Source organism: Macaca fascicularis, chromosome 8, assembly GCF_037993035.2.
Source record: "Macaca fascicularis isolate 582-1 chromosome 8, T2T-MFA8v1.1".
Taxonomy (NCBI): Eukaryota; Metazoa; Chordata; class Mammalia; order Primates; family Cercopithecidae; genus Macaca; species Macaca fascicularis.
The window spans coordinates 78,255,463-78,275,296 of NC_088382.1; the positions used below are offsets into that span (position 1 = coordinate 78,255,463).

The 19,834-nt window shown below is 39.5% G+C and overlaps 1 long non-coding RNA gene across 2 annotated transcripts in view; it reads right to left on the minus strand.

The window, feature by feature from the left end:
* Window positions 1-3,804: 3,804 nt before the first annotated feature.
* The window catches only part of LOC135964748 (uncharacterized), a 28,500-nt gene continuing 12,470 nt past the window's right edge, over window positions 3,805-19,834 (minus strand). The window contains exons 1-3 of one of the 2 annotated variants that reach the window (XR_010577338.2): window positions 14,066-14,197; window positions 7,884-7,936; window positions 3,805-5,243 (exon numbers count right to left, since the gene is read on the minus strand). This is a non-coding gene — a long non-coding RNA (uncharacterized lncRNA). Of the gene's footprint in view, window positions 5,244-7,883; window positions 7,937-14,065; window positions 14,236-19,834 lie in introns of those variants that run through there. The other variant, XR_010577339.2, reaches the window with a different exon arrangement.

A 19,834-nucleotide genomic window follows, 5' to 3' on the forward strand; every position in this document is an offset into this window, starting at 1 on the left:
AATACCTAAGAATCCAACTTACAAGGGATGTGAAGGATCTCTTCAAGGAGAACTACAAACCACTGTTCAACGAAATAAAAGAGGACGCAAACAAATGGAAGAACATTCCATGCTCATGGATAGGAAGAATCAATATCATGAAAATTGCCATATTGCCCAAGGTAGTTTATGGATTCAATGCCATCCTCATCAAGCTACCAATTACTTTTTTCATCGAATTGGAAAAAATCTACTTTAAAGTTCATATGGAACCAAAAAAGAGCCCGCATTGCCGAGACAATCCTAAGCCAAAAGAACAAAGGTGGAGGCATCACACTACCTGACTTCAAACTATACTACAAGGCTACAGCAACCAAAACGGCATGGTACTGGTACCAAAAAAGAGATATAGACCAATGGAACAGAACAGAGCCCTCAGAAAGAACACAGCACATCTACAACTACCTGATCTTTAACAAACCTGACAAAAACAAGAAATGAGGGAAGGATTCCCTGTTTAATAAATAGTGCTGGGAAAACTGGCTAGCCATATGTAGAAACCTGAAACTGGATCCCTTCCTTACACCTTATACAAAAATTAATTCAAGATGGATTAAAGACTTAAATGTTAGACCTAAAACCATAAAAACCCTAGAAGAGAACCTGGGTAATATCATTCAGGACATAGGCATGGGCAAGGATTTCATGACTAAAACACCAAAAGCAATGACAACAGAAGCCAAAATAGGCAAATGGGACCTAATTAAACTAAAGAGCTTCTGCACAGCAAAAGAAACTACCATCAGAGTGAACAGACCACCTACAGAATGGGAGAAAATTTTTACAATCTACCCATCTAATAAAGGGCTAGTTTTACCATAATTTTTAAGTGAAAACCTGGAAACAACCTAAATGTCTAACATAGGAACCTGATATTATAAAATACGACATTGCCATGTGACAGAAAACTCTACATCCTCTAAAGATAAGGCATAGTGGAATAAGATTTCATGACCTTAAGAGTTCATGATTTAGTATTAACAAAAAAGTAAGATTATAAAACAGTGTATGAACTAGAATCCACTTTTTAAAAACATGTATATCTAAATAAAAAGTCTAGAATGTTCACAAGCATTATGATTAAGTGACACAATTACAGGTCTTTTTTGCATCATTTAATATTTTTGAAGTTTTCTATCATACATTATTTTTGTGATCAAATTTTAAAGTTATTAAAAACAATTTTAGGCTGGGCACAATGGCTCATACCTGTAACCCCAGCACTTTGGGAGGCCAAGACAGGTGGATCACTTGAGTCTCAGAGTTCAAGACTAACCTGGGCCACATGGAAAAACCTTGTCTTTACAAAAAATACAAAAATTAGCTGAGCATGGTGTGCACACCTGTAGTCTCAGCTTTTCGGGAGGCTGAGGTGGGAGGATTGCTTGAGCCTGGAAGGCAGATGTTGCAGTGAGCCAAGATTATGCCACTGCACTCCATCCTTGGCAACAATATGAGACTCTGTCTCACAAAACAAAACAAAACAAATTTAATGCATGAAACTACACTGGCAATAAAATCGTATAGAACCATTAAGTACTATTAAGTTCTTTTTTCATTACCAAGGTGAAAAAAAGACTGCCCATACCAAATGCTGGTAAAGATATGAAATTATTGGAACTCTTAAACACTTTTCTTGGGAATGTAAAATGCTACAACCTGTTTAGAAGCAGTTTGATAATTTCTTAAACAGTTAAACATGCTTCTACAATATGGCCCAGCCATTCCACTTGTATGTATTAACCCAAGAAAAATAGAAAGAGTGTATATGAATGTTCATGGCAACTTTGTCTGTAGTGGTCTCAAAGTGGACACAACCTCAATGTTCATCAGCAGGTGGATAAACATATTGTAGTATATCCATACAACAGAATACTACTCAGCAATGAAAAGGAACAAACTATTGATACACACAATAATGTATGACTCTTGAAATAATTGAGTCTCAGTGAAAGTAGCGAGACAAAAAGTATACATAATGTATGAGTTCATTTCTATAAAATTCTAGGAAATGCAAATGTATAGTGTCAGAAAGGAGATCAGTGGGAGCCTGTGAATCAGATGGAATGTGGGAGGAATTACTAAAAGGCAGAAGGAAACATTCTAGGGTAATAGATATGTTCATTGCTTTCATTGTGGTGATGATCTCCTGAGTGTATATGTATGAAAATGTATCGAAATTTACATTTTGAATACATGCTGCTTATTGTATGTCAAGTCTACTTCTCAATAGGCTTTTTAAAAAATTAGCAAACTTCAAGTTGAAAAATTAAGAATAAAACTAAACTTTGGCTCATCCTAATAAAAGCACTGAACACCACAAAATAAAGAGGAAATCTTGAAAGCATCCAGAGAAAAACAACACATTCTAAAGAAGTGAACAATATAACAATACACTATAATTGCCATCTTGAAAGGACAGAAAAAAAAAATCTAACAACCAATTCTCAACCAGCAAAGATGAAGGCAAAATAAAGGCATTTTTAGAAAAAGAAAAGAGAATTCTTTACCAGCAGACTATCTCCTTGAGAAATGCCAATGGACATTCTTCAGGCTTTAGGTAAATGATAACATATCACACTGCTGATCTTCAGGAAGGAATTAACACCGGAAACAAAGACACACATTTCCTAATGCCAAAAGGATCATCAGTCCATTTAGGAAGACAATATTCATAAATAGTTTTTTGTTTTTTTTTGTTTTTGGTCTCTGAACAGCTTCAAAATTCATGAAACAACATTAATTAATCAAAGGGAGAAATAAATGATTCTAAAATCATACTTGAAAATTTTTAACAAAATTCTTTTAGCAATTGATAGAGTCAGATAAATAAAATTAATGAAGAAGTAGATGGATTTGAACAAACTATCAAACACCTTGACCTAAATGATTTTATAGAACACTACACTGAACAACTGCAGAATACACATCTTTTCAAGTAAATATGGTGTGTTCACTGAGATAGATTATATGCTGGACCCTCCAACAAGTCTCAATACATGTAAAGGGTTGAAAGCATACAGAATATGTTTTCTGAGCATAATATAATTAAATCAGAAATCAATAACAATGTGGCATCTAGAAAAATCTCTAACATAGCAAATCCCTCAAATTTCTTTAGTAAATAAATCAGCAAAAAATTAGAGAATATTTTGAGGTGGAAAATACATAAAACCATATAATTTTGGAAGGATAACATAGGATAATGTCTGTGATTTGTGAGAAAGGAAAATTTGGGCCTGAAACTTAAAGCAAATAACCATAATAAAAAGTTAGTAGGTTACACTTCATCAAAATTAAAAACTGCTTAACAAAAGCACCACTAATGAATTGAACAGGCAAGTCACAGATTTTAAGACAATGTACATTGCAAAGCATGTATATAACAAAGGCCTGGTATGCAGTATATATAAAGAAATTCTACAACTCAATAACAAAATACAGCTCCATAAAAGTGGTCAAAGGAATTGAATAGATATATCAACAAGTACATGAAACAAGTACATAAAAATGTGTTTAACATCATTAGTTATTAGAGAAATGCAAATTAGAACTACATAGAGATACCACTACACACCCATTAGAATGACTAAAACTAGAAAAACTAATTTTTGGTAAGGATGTGCAGCAACTGGAAATCTCATCCATTATTGTTGGGAGTGTAAAATGGGACAACTATTTTGGAAAAAGAGCTGGCATTTTCTTCTAAAACTAAACATATATTAACCTATGATCCAGGAACATAATTTCTGGGTATTTACTCAAAAAAGCATACATATGCATAAAAAGCCTGTACAATATTCAAATCTGTTCCATTTCTAATTGCCAAAAGTGGAAAACATCCCCCAGATACTTTAATGTGAGACAAGAATGAATAAACAAGCTTTGGCATTTTTATTCAATGAAATATGCAGCAATAAAAAGAACCAGCTATTGACATGCCGCAATACGAATAAATCTCAAAAACATTATGTTGAGCAAAGGAAGCTAGTCATAAAATTGTATATACTTCACTACAGTATTTTATTTTTATGAAGTTCTAAAACAGTCAAAGCCAATCAATGATGGAGAAAAAAATGATGGAGAAAAACAGTAGTTTTCTTGGGGTGTGGTCAGGATTGGTGATTGAGAAGGGACACGAAAGATTTTGCTAGGGTGATAGTAATCTTCTATAATGATGGACTTTGAGTTATACAAGTGTACACATTTTTCAGAACTAAGTAAAATGTGTGTGTAAATTAATTGTGTATTAATTGTACATCGAAAGGAAAAAATTAAACATTGAACTCTAGTTAATGGCAGAGCATGTGGAAGGATCTAGGAGAAGCATGCACTTGTTTGCAGTTTACTTTCAAAAACATACAACAAGTAATATATTAATTCAGGAGTAAATACGTGGAAAAGCAAGAATATAGGTGCTGGGTGTATATTAGCATTCATGCTAAAATTGTTTCATTTCAGCTATATGTTTCAAAAGTTTGATTTAAAAAATTTTGGAGAAACTAAAATGCTATAATCAACAGCTTTACAGAGAAGAGAAAACATATCACAAAGACAGATAACCAGTGTTGGGGGGGATGTGGAGAAAAGAAAGCCCTTATACATTGGTGGTGGAAATGTAAATTAGCACAGCTATTATGGAAAGTAATATGGAGTTTCCTCAAAATATTAAAAATGTTCCAGCCCAATTCCACTTCTGGATATATATCCAAAGAAAATGAAATGAATTATGTCAAAGCAGTATCTGCATTTCTAAGTTCATTGCAGCTTATTCACAATAGCCAAGATATGGAATCAATCTAAGTGTCCATCAACAGATGAATAGATAAAGAAAATGTAGTATATATACACAATGGAATACTATTCAGCCTTACAAAAGAAAGAAATCTGGTCATTTGGGACAATATGGATGAATCTGGAGGAAATTATGTTACATGAAATAGGTCAGGCATAGAAAGACAAATACCGCATAGAAACAGAGGGCAGGCAGGATTCAGTGGCTCAGGCCTGTAATTCCAGCACTTTGGAAGGCTGAGGCAGGAGGATCACTTGAGTTCAGAAGTTGAGTGTCATGGAGCATGCCTGTGGTCTCAGCTACTTGGGAAGTTGAGGCAGGAAGATTGCTTGAGCGTGGGAACTTGAGGTTGCAGCAAGCTGCGATCAGGGCGCTATACTCCAGCCCGGGCAACAAAGTGAGACCCTGTCTGAAAAAGAAACAAGAAATAGAGAGTAGAATTATGGTTACCAGGAGCTGAAGGAGGAAGGAGTTGAGGAGATGCTGGTCAACAGATCCAAAGTTTCAGTTAGCAGAAATAAGTAGAGGAGGGCTGTTCTACAACACAGTGAGTAGAATTAACAAGAATGTATTGTATACTTGAAAATTGCTAAGAGAGTAGATTTTAAATGTTCTTTCACTACAAAAAATGGTAAATATCTGTGGTAATAGATATGTTAATTCACTTGATTAGTCATTCCACAGTGTATACATATATCAAAATATCATGCTATATATCATAAATATATACAATTTTTATTTGTCAATTTACAAAAGAAAAAGCAAAATAAATAAGGAACCTTATGACAACAAAATGCTCTCAAAGAGTAAATCCCATCTCCTAAATACACACAAAATCAACAGGAGGATGGAATGTTTAGGTTGAGAAAATCTGCCCAAAAGACAAAGAGATGGAAAAATAGAAGAGTGAAGATAAGAAAACAGCATTAGGCAAAAAGATTCAACATCATCTAAGTAGTAATCCAGATAATGAGAATTGAAAAAATGTTTCTGAGGAAATTATCAAAAAATAACAGAAGAAAATGTCCCACAACAGGTAGGAAAGAATGTGCCTTCCTAGATTGAAAGGACTATGTGTCTATTATTAGAGTGGACAGCCAGACAGACATGAGCAGGGCAGGAGAAGCCCCCCACCCCACCAGGAATGTCAGGCAATCATCAGGTGCTAGTCAGGTGACCATCAGGTGCTAGTCAAGTGGTTGTTAAACCCTCTAAAATGATAATTGGTCACTGCTGGCTCCAGGGAAAGGCAATCTCCCAATAGATAGAAAACACCTGAAGCTGGTGAGCAGCTGTGTCCCAGTAAGATCTCAAGAGTTAGCTGAGTGTGCTCAAGCATGCACACTAAGAGGCATAATGGTAGAGTTTAATTGGCATATAACCTTCCTCCAGGAACACTCTACTGATAAGGGGAAAACACCTCAAGTGAGCATACACACAACCTCCAGTAAACATACTGCTCATGGGCTCCCTCCCAAGTGCTGGCATGTACATGCGAACAGCTCACCCCAAGGAAGAATCAGGAAAGAAGAGATGCAAAACCCTACAAGCATGCCAACATATAAAAAGCCCAAGACAAGGACTAAATGGCACACTGGAACTCTCAAGTTGCCCAGTGGGCCCTCTTCCAAGTGTACTTTACTTCCTTTCATTCCTGCTTTAAGGATCTAGAACTAGAAGTACCATATGACCCAGCCATTATATACCCAGAGGATTATAAATCATGCTGCTATAAAGACACATGCACACGTATGTTTATTGCGGCACTATTCACAATAGCAAAGACTTGGAATCAACCCAAATGGCCATCAGTGACAGACTGGATTAAGAAAATGTGGCATTGGTGGCCGGGCGCGGTGGCTCAAGCCTGTAATCCCAGCACTTTGGGAGGCCGAGACGGGCGGATCATGAGGTCAGGAGATCGAGACCATCCTGGCTAACACAGTGAAACCCTGTCTCTACTAAAAAAAAACTACAAAAAAACTAGCCGGGCGAGGTGGCGGGCGCCTGTAGTCCCAGCTACTCGGGAGGCTGAGGCAGGAGAATGGTGCAAACCCGGGAGGCGGAGCTTGCAGTGAGCTGAGATCCAGCCACTGCACTCCAGCCTGGGCGACAGCGCCAGACTCCCTCTCAAAAAAAAAAAGAAAAAAAAAAGAAAAAAAAAAGAAAATGTGGCACATATACACCATGGAATACTATGCAGCCATAAAAAAGGATGAGTTTGTGTCCTTTGTAGGGACATGGATGCAGCTGGAAACCATCATTCTCAGCAAACTATCACAAGAACAGAAAACCAAACACAGCATGTTCTCACTCATAGGTGGGAACTGAACAATGAGATCACTTGGACTCGGGAAGGGGAACATCACACACCGGGGCCTATCACGGGGAGAGGGGTGGGGAGGGATTGCATTGGGAGTTATACCTGATGTAAATGACGAGTTGATGGGTGCAGCACACCAACATGGCACAAGTATACATATGTAACAAACCTGCATGTTCTGCACATGTACCCTAGAACTTAAAGTATAATAATAATAATAATAATAAACTTTTAAATAAACTTTCGCTCCTGCTCTAAATATTGCCTTGATCTGTCACTCTGACTTATGCTCAGCGGATGAATTCTTTCTTCTGAGTAGGGAAGAACTGAGTTGCTGCAGACCCCTATGGATTCACCTCTGCTAATATACGTTGGGGCGGTGTCTTGGATAAAACTGTGTGGGGTGGGTTTTGTGAGAGCACCAGCTATACTGAGGGAAACTTTGGAGGGAACCAGCTACTAGATGGTTCAATTAGTCTTTCATCCCTATATCCAGGTTGGGCAATCAATTTGCCCATCAGGACCATTGTGGACCTCCACCAGTTTCCTCTGGCTTCGTCTTGCCCAGGCATAGTTCACCATCTCTTTATTCCTAACACGTGTGCTCATGCTTCACCTCCCCAGCATGACAGGAGATACAGACCCATGGTAAACTGGGGGTATTCCTTCAGTAGACTGGAGAGGCTTTGGGATGCCACCTTGGGTGATGAGTGCTCCAGTCCTCACCTTCATTGCCCCATGGTCCACAGTGGTCCTGATGTGCAAATTAGGTGTCCAACCTGGGTATAGGAATAAAAGACTAATCAAACCATCTAGTACCTGGCTCCCTCCCAAGTTTCCCTTAGGATACCTGGTGCTCTCACGAACCCACCCCATGCAGTATCCGTCATGGTGAAACTGACCCAGTTGTCCCATAGACAGTTCTTCTTGATAAACATAGGAATTGACACTTTAGGTCTTAAAGCTTAAAACTTTTATTTGTTTTATCTGAGTTCCTTCCTCAGGACACAACTTTCAGGCCTCTCAAAAAAATATCAAAGAACTGAAAGTCACCAGATCACCACATCCAGACAATCAGATGCCAGGACCCCTCATTTGTCATGATTGCTTCCTTGCCCCTCCCTAGTTCCTGTTCTCTTACATTGTTACATTTCTTCCCTTTTATATAAACCCCTAGTTTTAGTGGGTCAGGGATATGGAATTAGACTGAGCTCTCATCTCTTCAGCTGCAGCACCTGATTAAAGTCTTCTTCCTTGTCAATAGTTGTCATCTCAGTGCATGGCTTTCTGTGTGGCAAGTAGCAGAACCTAGACCGAACCCCTGGTGTTTTGGTAATAACAGCACCAAAATATGTCAGCAGGGATGAATCCATATTTGTCTGCAGCAACTTGATTCTTGCCTTTTTAGAGGAAATAATTTATCTGAGAACCATAAAGCAAAGTGAGAGACCAAGGCAAGTTTTAGAGCAGGAGTGAAAGTTTATTAAAAGTTTTAGAACAGGAATGAAAGAAAGTTAAGTACACTTGGAAGAGGGCCATGTGGGTGACTTGAGAGATCCAAATGTGCCATTTAGTCCTTGACATGGGGTTTTATATGTTGGCATGCTTCCAGGGTTTTATGTCTGTTCTCCCCTGATTCTTCCCTTGGGATGGGCTGTCTGCACGTGCAGTGGCCTGCCAGCACATGGGAGGCGCCATATGTGCAGTGTGTTTACTGAAGTTGTGCACATGCTCGCTTGAGGTGTTTTTCCCCTTACCAGTCAAGTGTTCCCAGAGGGAGGTCATATACCAGTTAAACTCTACCTACTGTGCCTCTTAGTGTGCATGCTTGAGCCCAATCACCCAACTCCTAAGATCTTATCGGGAAGTGGCTGATCACTAGCTTCAGGTGTTTTCTATCTACTGGGAGACCGCTCTTCCTTGGTGCTGGCTGCTACCGATTATTATTTTAGAGAGTTTAACAACCACCTGACTATCATCTCATGGTTGCCTGACATTCCTGGTGGAGTGGGGAGGTGGGGGACTCTCTCCTGTCCTGCTCATGTCTGGCTAGCTACCTACTCTAACACTATCACAGTGATTGAGGAAAGATATTACCCCTACCAAGACACTTCAGAACCTTGGGACAGAGATGTTATTTGGAAAGCTTCCAGAGCATGGAGTAGGGGATGGCAGGATGGAGTAGGGCAGAGTGGGGAGGGTGGGATGAAGAGGGGGTGGAAGCAAGTTGTCAACAAAAACTGGGGATTGGAATGGTGTTACAGCACTATTGTCAAAAGATGATGGAATTATGCCTTTCACATTCTGAATTATTTCCAATTTAGCATTTTATTATCAAATAGTCAAGTGGTAGGATTATAATAAAACATTTAAAAAGATGCAAAAGTCTCAAAAAAAAAAAGATCTTTCTTGCACCCTTTGTCAGTAATCCACTGTGATACTCACCTGAAGTAAACTTGTAAACCAAGAAAGAAAGAAATATGAACTGTTTTCTGGGAAACAGGAAATCCGACTTTAGGGTGGAGTGAAGTGAATTCCTGAGATGATGGTGAAAGGAAATCCTAGGATAATGAAGAGAAGCTGGCCCAGGAAGCAAATTTTCCCAATTAGAGCAAGGGTATCCAAGGACTCTAGAAGGATTCTTCTAAGAAACAAAACAATCACATTTGCTTGCTGTTTATGAACAGGTTGTTGGGAGTTTTATTTAGATGAATGGGTGGGAGTTTGGGCAAAAATCAGTGGAAGGAACATAAGAAAGGAATTAAACAAGCAATAGGACTTGATTAAAGTGAAGCAACGAAAGTGTTACACAAAAAAACGCTTCCTTCATTAATGAGTGTGTGGTTCAGCTATGGATTTTCATATGCAAATCATGATGTCAAATGGAATATTAATCAAAAAATCAATAACTACAGTGGGTAAATATAGGAAAGGGTACATTAGAGAACTCAATCCTCATCTTCCATAGTATGAAGTCAGTAGATACTAATATTGAAAAAACTAAGAAATAATACTCTATATTATCATTGAGGAATTTGATAAATACCATAAAGATGAATTGAACATCATTTCCTCTGGAGATCACAGATCAGGGGTGAAGAAGGAACTAGGGGATGGCTGCTTTTATCATGTCTTATAAAGCTGTTTGATTGTTTAATGAATAAGAAAATAAAATTTGAGTGTAGTTATATTAAATAATACCATCAAGCATGTTCTCTATTGTTGAGAAAGAACATTCATTCTTCTAGCTCAAATTGAAACTGTCTTTGCAAAATTATGACAGAAAGAGACATCTGACTCCATCTTGCTTCGAGCCTTAAGAGACTGGCTGTCTTTGTCCACTTCTGCATATGGGCCAAGCTAACTTTGGGAGAAATTTAGTTTGTAGTTTAAATGATAATAGCCCTTCCCAAAACTAAACGGTTCTTATAAAACAAATGAAAGACTACCAAGTCAGGAGGATAAGAGGGGCTTAAATTCTCAATAATCACCAGCCATTATTCTGGAGGTTATAAGTTTCACACTTCCTCCAGTTAATCCTGCAGATAACATCACTGTTGTAGAACCTAAGATTGGCCTTTTCAGATATCTTTTCAGATTTTTGCAATTCTGACAACAGGACGGCCCCACCTAGACTCACCAACCAGCCCTGTGGCTCCCACCCAAGAACTGACTCAGCACAAGAGGATAGCTTTCATTCCCTTTGATTTTATCTCCAACCCAACCAATCAGCATGCCTCCATCCTAGCCCCCTGCCCACCGAACTATCTTTGAAAAACCCCTAGCCTCCAAGCCTTTGGGGATATCAATTTGAGTAATAACTCCATCTCCTGTGTGGCATGGCTGGCCTTGCAGCAATGAAACTCTTTTTTACTGCAATGCCATGGTCAAAGTGAGTTGATTTTGTGTGTGCTGTGGGGAGGAAGAACCCACTGGGCAGTTACAAAATTCATGTCATCAAATATAATAATCTTGATTTTTTTCCAATGGAAAAGTTAAGCCTACTAGTCATAAACTTGTAAGCATAAAGTTAAGTGAAGCAATGTATATTTTATAATAATTTTTTTCATGTAAAAAAACTCAGTGATATTTTCTAGAACTCTTTCTCCTCAAGGAATTGACTTGAGAGTAGTGAAAATATGAAAAGTACACAAGTATAGAATAAATTTTTATGGAGTACTGAGTTTATTTAGAAGAAATGAAATGTAAATATGCTATATTGTGTTGTGTATAGATCAAACAAAATATATCAGGGACATTAGTTGCTACAGGATTGATTTCCATAAAACTCTAGTCTGAGCAGGTCACCGTAAGCTGAAAAACATTACTCTGTCCCATTGCCTACAAAATAAAGCCTAAACTTCTTTCCTTGATGTACGATGCTATCTGTGCTCTACCCTGAACACATATTTCCTAAATAATTTATTGCCATTCTCCCTTGCTGTACCCTTCAATAGAGTCACAGTGAGATTGCAGCAGTTCCTCATAATCAAAACTCAGTTTCTCTCTCCTCCAGGACTTTTCTTTTCTCCTATTATAATTTAAAGAATTATTTTATCATGAAACATAATGCATCTTAAAATTATTTTATATTTAAATTAAGTAAAATCAAATTTAAATATATTTATGTCTATTTGAAATTAATCTTAAAATTATTTTATTTTAAAAATTAAAAAGAATTAAAAATCAACTGTTCATTAACTTTACATCTCTTTTTAGCCATAATCTGATCTTTTATCTTTTAGAGACATCTTCTTGAAAGTGAAGCGGCTTCATCGTCTGGGGTAAATACCCAAGGTTCACTGTCTCACACCAAGGGAATCAAGGATACAGACACACAAGAAATGGTTTTAGGAGCAGAGGTTTATTAGACAAAAGAAAGAGAATGGAGAATAGCTCTCTCCGCTGGGAAAGAGAGAGGCGCCCAAGTGAGACTTCAGTCACGGCAGAGTGCACTGGGTTTTATAGACTGGCTTGAGGAGGTGGTGTCTGATTTATATAGGGCCCAAAGATTGGTTGGACCGGGTGTGATGTCTTTCTTTCCTTCCTTCCTTCCCTCCCTCCCTCCCTTCTTCCTTCCTTCCTTCCATTCTTCTCTCCCTCCCTCTCTCCTTCCTTCCTTCCTTCTTTCCTTCCTTCCTTCTTTCCTTCCTTCCTTCTTTCCTTCCTTCCTTCCCTTTTTCTCCCTCCCTTCTTCTTTCCTTCTTTCCTTATTTCCCTTCCTTCTTCCCTGTCTCTCTCCCTTCCTCCCTCCCTCCCTCCCTCCCTCCTTCCTTTCTTTCTTTCTGGATTGTGGGGCATTCTATTTCTTTTGTAATAGCACATGAAGAAGCTGGACACCGCACCCTAATCTTTTATTATGCAAATGTGTTTTCTACCGGGCTGACGCCATGTTGTCTGCTCCTTACTGTACACATGGTTGGCAAGGAAAAGGGAAGATGGAGCCGCCATGTTGAACATACCTGGCCACCAGGTTAGCCTTTTCCCATTGGCACAGCTGCCAGCATTCACCCGTGCGAGCTTCCAGCGTGTTTATCTATGTCTGCAGCTTGATTTTACAGGCTGCTCTTTGTTAGAAAAGAAATTATTTTGATGCTGCTTTTCATTAAAAGGAAAACCTTACTGAGGACTTCTTTACCCTCACTATCTGCTTAAATAATTTATTTCTAACTCCTATATCAAAAGGACTGAAAGATGTTTATTAGGTTTAGTTAGGAGGTCTTAGTCCACCTTAGCAAATGCAGTATCAGTGGAGTTCTAGAAGGTTATACAGGTAACAACAGATAAATAAGAAATTAGAGTAAACACATGGAGATATTTCCAGGCTAGCAGTCAGCACACTTCTGTGAAGGGCCAGATTTTAGGTAGGTAGGTTCCCTCTTTCCTTGCCTCCCTCCCTCCCTCCCTTCCCTTCTTCCTTCTCTCTTTCCCTCCTTCCTTCTTTCCTTCTTTCCCTTGCTCCTTCCCTATCTCCTTCCCTCCTTCCTTGCTTTCTTTCTTTCTGGCTTTGTGGGGAATTCTATTTCTTTCGTAATTAGTCAGTTCTGCCAGTGTACAATGAAAACAGCCATGCACAATACATAAATAAACAGCACAGCACGGTTGTGTAACAGTAAAACACAGATCTGGCTCAAAGGATACCGTCTGCTGACCTTTTTTCCTAATGTCACCACATAAGCCTCTTCCACAGGTTACTTAATTGCAGCATAAGCATAAGGGGCACTATCTTCTCCCAGAAGAAGAGATTAGGAAAAAGGAGATCTGGAGCAGAGGTGACATTGGAAAACATGCTTAAGCCCAATAAATAAGCCAAGTGAGCACAAAGTAATACTATAGTAATGCTAAAATCACAAAATTAAAAATCTAGTCAAATTCTCTAATTCTATAGTTGCCAAAACCAAGGCCCGGAGACAAATGTGACAAAGACACACCTGGGCCACAGTAGGTGCTCAACACATTTTTGATGAATTATTAACTTGCTCAAGGCTGTATCCGTAATGAGAAGCACACCCAAGAATATAATTCAGGTTTTCAGATTCACATGTAGAGTATTATTTTCATTCTGACAGGTCAGCATCCCAGGGAAAGTATTTCCCACGTGTGTGAGCCAGCATGATTATTAACAGTACAGGCTGTTATGCGGTGCTTAACAAACAGCCCCAAATAACCTTTTTCTTTTCTATATAATCTACATACCTATAGGGGGTGGGTGAGGACTCCCCTGATTTTAGTCTTTCAGGGATGCAGATGAAGGAGATTCTATCTCCGCCTGTCCATCTGCAATCACTACTGCAGATAAAGAGCACAATTCAAAGGTCTTGCTCCCACAATCAAATGTTCCACCCTGGAATTGACACATAACACATCCTCCCACAAACCACTGGCCAGAACTAGCCATATGCCCATACCTGATTTAAAAAGGCCAGGATCCCGGGCCAGGTGGCTCATGCCTGTAATGCCAGCTGCTAGGGAGGCTGAGGCAGGAGAATTGCTTGAACTCCGGAGGTGAAGGCAGAGGTTGCAGTGAGCCAAGATGGCACTTCTGTACTCCAGCCTGGGCAACAGAATGAGATGCCATCTAAATAAATAAATAAATAATAAAAGGTCCAGGACTCACAAGGTTCTTCTGTGCCTAGAATAATAGTGAAACCAAGTATTTCTGAATCCCGAATGCTGTATGGTAGAAATGAAACTGCCTTTGCGAAAGTTACAACAGCAAGAAAATTAAGGTGGTGGAGGAGATCTGATCTAGCCAACCCCTATCTTGCCTTTAGCATTCAAACCGCCCTTAAATATTCCTGGGCTTGGGCCAAGCTAACTGTGCGAGATGTTTAGTTTATAGCTTAAGTGATAATAGCCTTTCCCCAAAATTCAGCCGCCTTGTAAAGCTAGTGAGAGATCACCAGGCCAGGAGGATTAGAGGGGCCTGAATTCTGCTAAGGTGTAGACATAAATGATTGCCAGCCATTATTCAGGAGGTCACAAGATATGCAACATCCCCAATTACTCCTGCAGATAGCATCACTATTGTAGAACTTAAAATTGGCTTTCTGAGATGTCTTTTCAGGTTTTCTGCACCTGTAATGACCAATGGCTCCACTGAGACCCACCAATCAGTCCTGTGGCCTCACCCAGAAACCCACTCAGTGCAAGAGAACAGCTTCTATTCTCCATGATTTATCTCTGACCCATCCAATCAACCCTCATACCTTAGCCTGCTGCCCACCAAAGTATCTTTGAAAAACCCCTAACCTCCAAACCTTCGAAGAGATTGATTTGAGTAATACATGTGACATGGCCAGCCTCACGTCAATTAAACTCTACCTTTATTGCAACGCCATGATCTCTGTGAATTGATTTCGTTTGTGCAGTGAGCAAGGAGAAACTTTGGGGCAGTTACAGAAAAAGTATAGAAAAAGAGGTTGATAGATCCACCACATAAATCAAAACAGATTTCTGTTTTGTTTGGTAAGAGTTTTCTTTTTTCTCTTCATGAAGAAATAGAGTAACACTCCCCACCCCTCTGTAAAACTGTAAGTGAGGTCTAAAAGTTTAGTCAAGGAAAATGACTAACCATGTTTGCAAAAAAACATATTTTTTTCAAGGCAGAGTCTCACTTTGTTCCCCAGGCTGGAGTGAAATGGCATGATCTCAGCTCACTGCAACTTCTGCCTACAAGGCTCAAAAGAGTCTCCTGCCTCAGCCTCCTGAGTAGCTGGGATTACAGGTGTGCACCACCACACCTGGCTTTTTTTTTTTTTTTTAATTTTTAGTAGAGAAGGGGTTTCACCATGTTGGCTAGGCTGGTCTCAAACTCCTGACCTCAAGTGATCGGCCACCTGGGCCTCCCAAAGTGCTGGGATTAGTGTGAACCACCACACCCGGCCCAGTTTGCAAACCATTTTTGCAAACAAAATTTTCTAGTCAGTTTTCCAGGTATGGTGTGAAAAAAGAAAGAAAATGATATTTATTAAACTTGCATATTATTAGAATAATGTCCATCTCTCTGTGTATGAGAAAATGCAAAACAGTCATGAGGTAATCACTTCATCCACCACAGCCCCAGGAAGAGAACTGAACTTGACTTTCCTGGATTGAGAATGGGTGCTGGTTGAGAAGGGAACTAATTGCTTATAATGTTACATCTAAATTCATATTATTGTGAGGCATTATCAGGTTTGCTGTATGGGCTGTGTAGCGAACCCTAATAAGTTCATTTCAGTTTAAATAAAGCATATTGTAGGCCTGTGAAGTACAAAATATTAAGGTGTATATGGCATGAAAGGGTGGAAAGAGGATAATGACAATACATGGCACAATAGCAGAATAAACAGTGTCATATGGATTCTTTTCTAATATTCCATTCTTGTGATGGCTCAGATCCCTGAGGCAAGGGATTCTCACAGCCTGGACATCCTCGAATATGGAAATTGCCTACTCTAGACAAAAAGAAAGATTTTTGCAATATTTTGCCCCATTCGCCTCTTTGAACCTAGAGGAGCAGCGGGGCACATGTGGCGAGCACAGAGTTTCTGTGATTGAAGCACGGAGCTGGGAGGAGTAAGGGAGAGAAGAGGCTCCTTGGGCAGCATCCTGCCACTGGCAACTGGACGCCACCAGGTTATGAGGAAGAACAAGTCTGCATTTCTCTCATCCTTCTTCCTCATATTTATTCATTTCTCCCTCTTTACATTCCCAACACCCTTGCTCCCAGGTTGTATAACAGCTTGGTTTGAGCAGGGAATTCTTTCCATGATGGAAGGAATTTTCTGCAATGGACACCAGCCATTTTGCTGGTATTCAAAAGGACACAGAGATGCTTTTAGGTAAAAGCAATTTATCATTAGAATCATTAAACGTGAAAAGTAGTGCTATGTTACCAACCTTAGATCGCTGATGCTGGGGATTGAAGGAAAAACCATTACTAAAATATTCACAGAATATATAATATAGGTCATACAAAAATTTATGTCTAATATTCATTATTCCATTTTATTCATGCATCAATTGATTACACAGCACATGCTGTGTGTCAGATACAATTCTAAGCATTTTTATCACTAGTAACTCTTTGAATCCTTACACCAACCCTATTGAATAGGTACCATTGCCATCATCCTCATCTTGCATATGAAGAAACTGAGGCCCAGAGAGATGAAGTATACTGCCCAAAGTCAAAGAGAGTTGGGACTCAGATCCATACAAACTGGCCGCAGAGTCCTCACCATTAATTATTATGCCATGCTGAAGTAATGGTGACTAATGAACACCTGGGAAGAGAGTCCCATAGCTCATCGTAGCTGCTAATTTGATTCTACTTACTTCATGGTATCCAAAATTTGGGGAGTGTTTAAAGAGTGGTCACGTGCTGAAAACACTGGTAGGGATTTAAGGGCCTGGCAGTACAGATAAGTTGAAAACCCTCCAGCTACCAACACCAAGAATTACTCAATAAATTATAACTAACATCCTTATAAATGCAGGGCTGAATTGCTAAGAAAGGCAGAAAAATTGCCTTGGGCCAGAAATGAAGAAGAAACTAAAAATCAGGACAGTGAACTGCAGAGCTGACAGTGTGTCTGCCCTGGGATCTTTATTGCTCTAAGTAACATAGGTGCTGAAACTTAATACTGGTGTACAGATGGAGAGAATTGGGACTGAGACCTGCATCTTCTAGAGTGTTCTTTCTTTGGTATGAGGATTTGGGCAACAGAAACCCTCAAAAGTTGTGGGAAGAATGATAAATTTATACAACTGCTTTCAAAGCAATGTGACAGTGCCCGATGGATTTGAACATGTCCATCCTTATGACCAAGCAATTCCTTTGGCAGATTAATACCCCAGAGAAATTCTAGGCCATGCAAAAATTCAGACATGAACAATAATTTTATTGCAGCATTGTTTGCATTAGTAAAAACTTGGAACAGGAGAATGGATAAATGAGTTGTGTTCTAATCACACAATGGAATATGCAGAACAGTGAAAATCTATGTACCACAGACATATATCATCAGGGATAATTCTCAAAGTTTCATTTTCATGGAGAAAGCAAGACAAGCTGCAGGATATTTGCAGTATTGAGCTGTAGAGGTGAAAAGCGTGTGATATCTTTCTTCACTCCTCAGAAGGGTCCCAGCCAACACTGCTATAACAAAAAACAGGAGAAAAGCACACACACAAAAAATGACTTTAAGTTTTATGTGACACGAAAGCCTTTGGAATGAAGATCCAAAGATACAGGAAAAAAATATCCATTTTTATGCTTAGGTTGAATGAAGAATGAATAGCTATATAGAACGGTCATTGAAAAAAAGGGTGTGATCCAGTAGACTGAGATGAGAAAAGCCAGCAAGCCCTGTCCAGATACTTCTTGGCCTCTCAGTGGCATTCCCTCCACCTGGGTATGGAGCAAGAATCCTCTACAAGAGGAGTCTTATGACCTATTATCAGAAAAGGGTAGGTCAGAGAATTCCTTTATGGCCAGCGCCTAGACAGAAAGGTAGGAGGGGAGAAGATTAGCCTTGTATTCCTTGTAGGTTATTCCTTGTATTCATGGCTGACTTGGGCAATAGGGGTTCTAGTTTCTGTGACCTGCGTTGGGGAAGAAGAATTCTGGTTTCTGTGACTTGCTTCCAGGGAGACTCAGGGGTGAGAAGTAGGAGGGCAGGAGAAGGTAAGAGTGACCTTGGCCCTGAGACTGCTTCCAAGGCCCTTCAGACGTTCTTTAGATCAGTAGTCCCCCACCTTTTTGGGACCAGGGACTGGTTTTGTTGAAGACAATTTTTCCATGGACTGGGGAGGGGGTGGTTTCAGGATAATTCAAGCGCATTACACTTATTGTGCACTTTATTTCTATGATTATTACATTATAATATATAATAAAATAAGTATACAACTCACCATAATGTAGAATCAGTGGGATCCCTGAGCTTGTTTTCCTGAAACTAGACGGTCCCATCTAGGGGTGATGGGAGACAGTGACAGATCATCAGGCTTTAGATTCTCATAAGAAGCTTGCAACCTAGATCCTTCCGCTTGTGCCGTTCCTAACAGGGTTTACGCTCCTATGAGAATCTAATGCTGCCACTGATCGGACAGGAGGCAGAGCTCAGGCGGCAACGCGAGTGACGGGGAGTGGTTATTAATACGAGTGAAGCTTTGCTTGCTTACTGCGGGTCACCTCCTCCTGTGAGTCGCAATTACTAACAGGTCACGGGCTGGTGCTGGTCTGTCACCTGGGGGTTGGAGGCCCCTGCTTTAGTTGGAAGTACTCAGCAGGCCAAAGTACTATACTTTGGATTACTGTTTTTTGAACCCCAACAAAGTCTAATTCTGAACTGTAGAGGATCAGAAACAATTTTTTAAAAATGTAATCCTTAACCTCAAGAAAGGAAGAAAGGACAAAACAAAAAGGACTTTTAATTGCTCCTCTCACAAATGAAAGCAACACCAGTGTTGGAGATGTAATTGGCTTCCCTTTGGCCCAGCTCCCGCTCTGCACACAGGCAGACAACACAGAGCCCATACACAGCAAGAAAGACAGAAGGAGTTCTTACAGAATATTTCCCAAGTACAGGTGGGAAGTAAACTAAGGCAAAAATTACACAGAATTGTGTTTATTTGTCTTGTTTATTTCACCAAAATTCAAATCAACTCAACATAGCTCTCTTTCTCTTCACAGTGCATTTTTGCCTCTTTCTGGTCTCATCCAGTGTCTCCTTTTCTGAAACCACACAGATGCACATAGTTCCAAACTAATGCATAGTTATTAAACTACGCTTTGCTTTCAAACTTGCATTTTTTGCTCCATTTTGTGGCTCACTAAATGAAAGCTCCTTTTTGAAATCTTTTTATAATTGTGTGTGTGTGTGTGTGTTTCATAACAACATATTTTTTTCACAGTTAAAAAAAAAAATCCAGGATCCAAGAGGACCTTAGAATCAACAAAAGTTAACAATTACTGTTGAATTTTTTTTTTTTTTTTTTTTTTTTTTTTTTTTTTTTTTTGAGACAGGGTCTCACTCTATCTCCCAGGCTGAAGTGCAGTGGCACAATCATGGCTCACTGGAGCCTCACCTCCTGGGTTCATGCGATCCTTCCACATAAGCCTCCTGAGTAGCTGGGACCGCAGGTGTGCGTCACTATAACTGGCTAAATTTTTCTTTTATATGGAGACA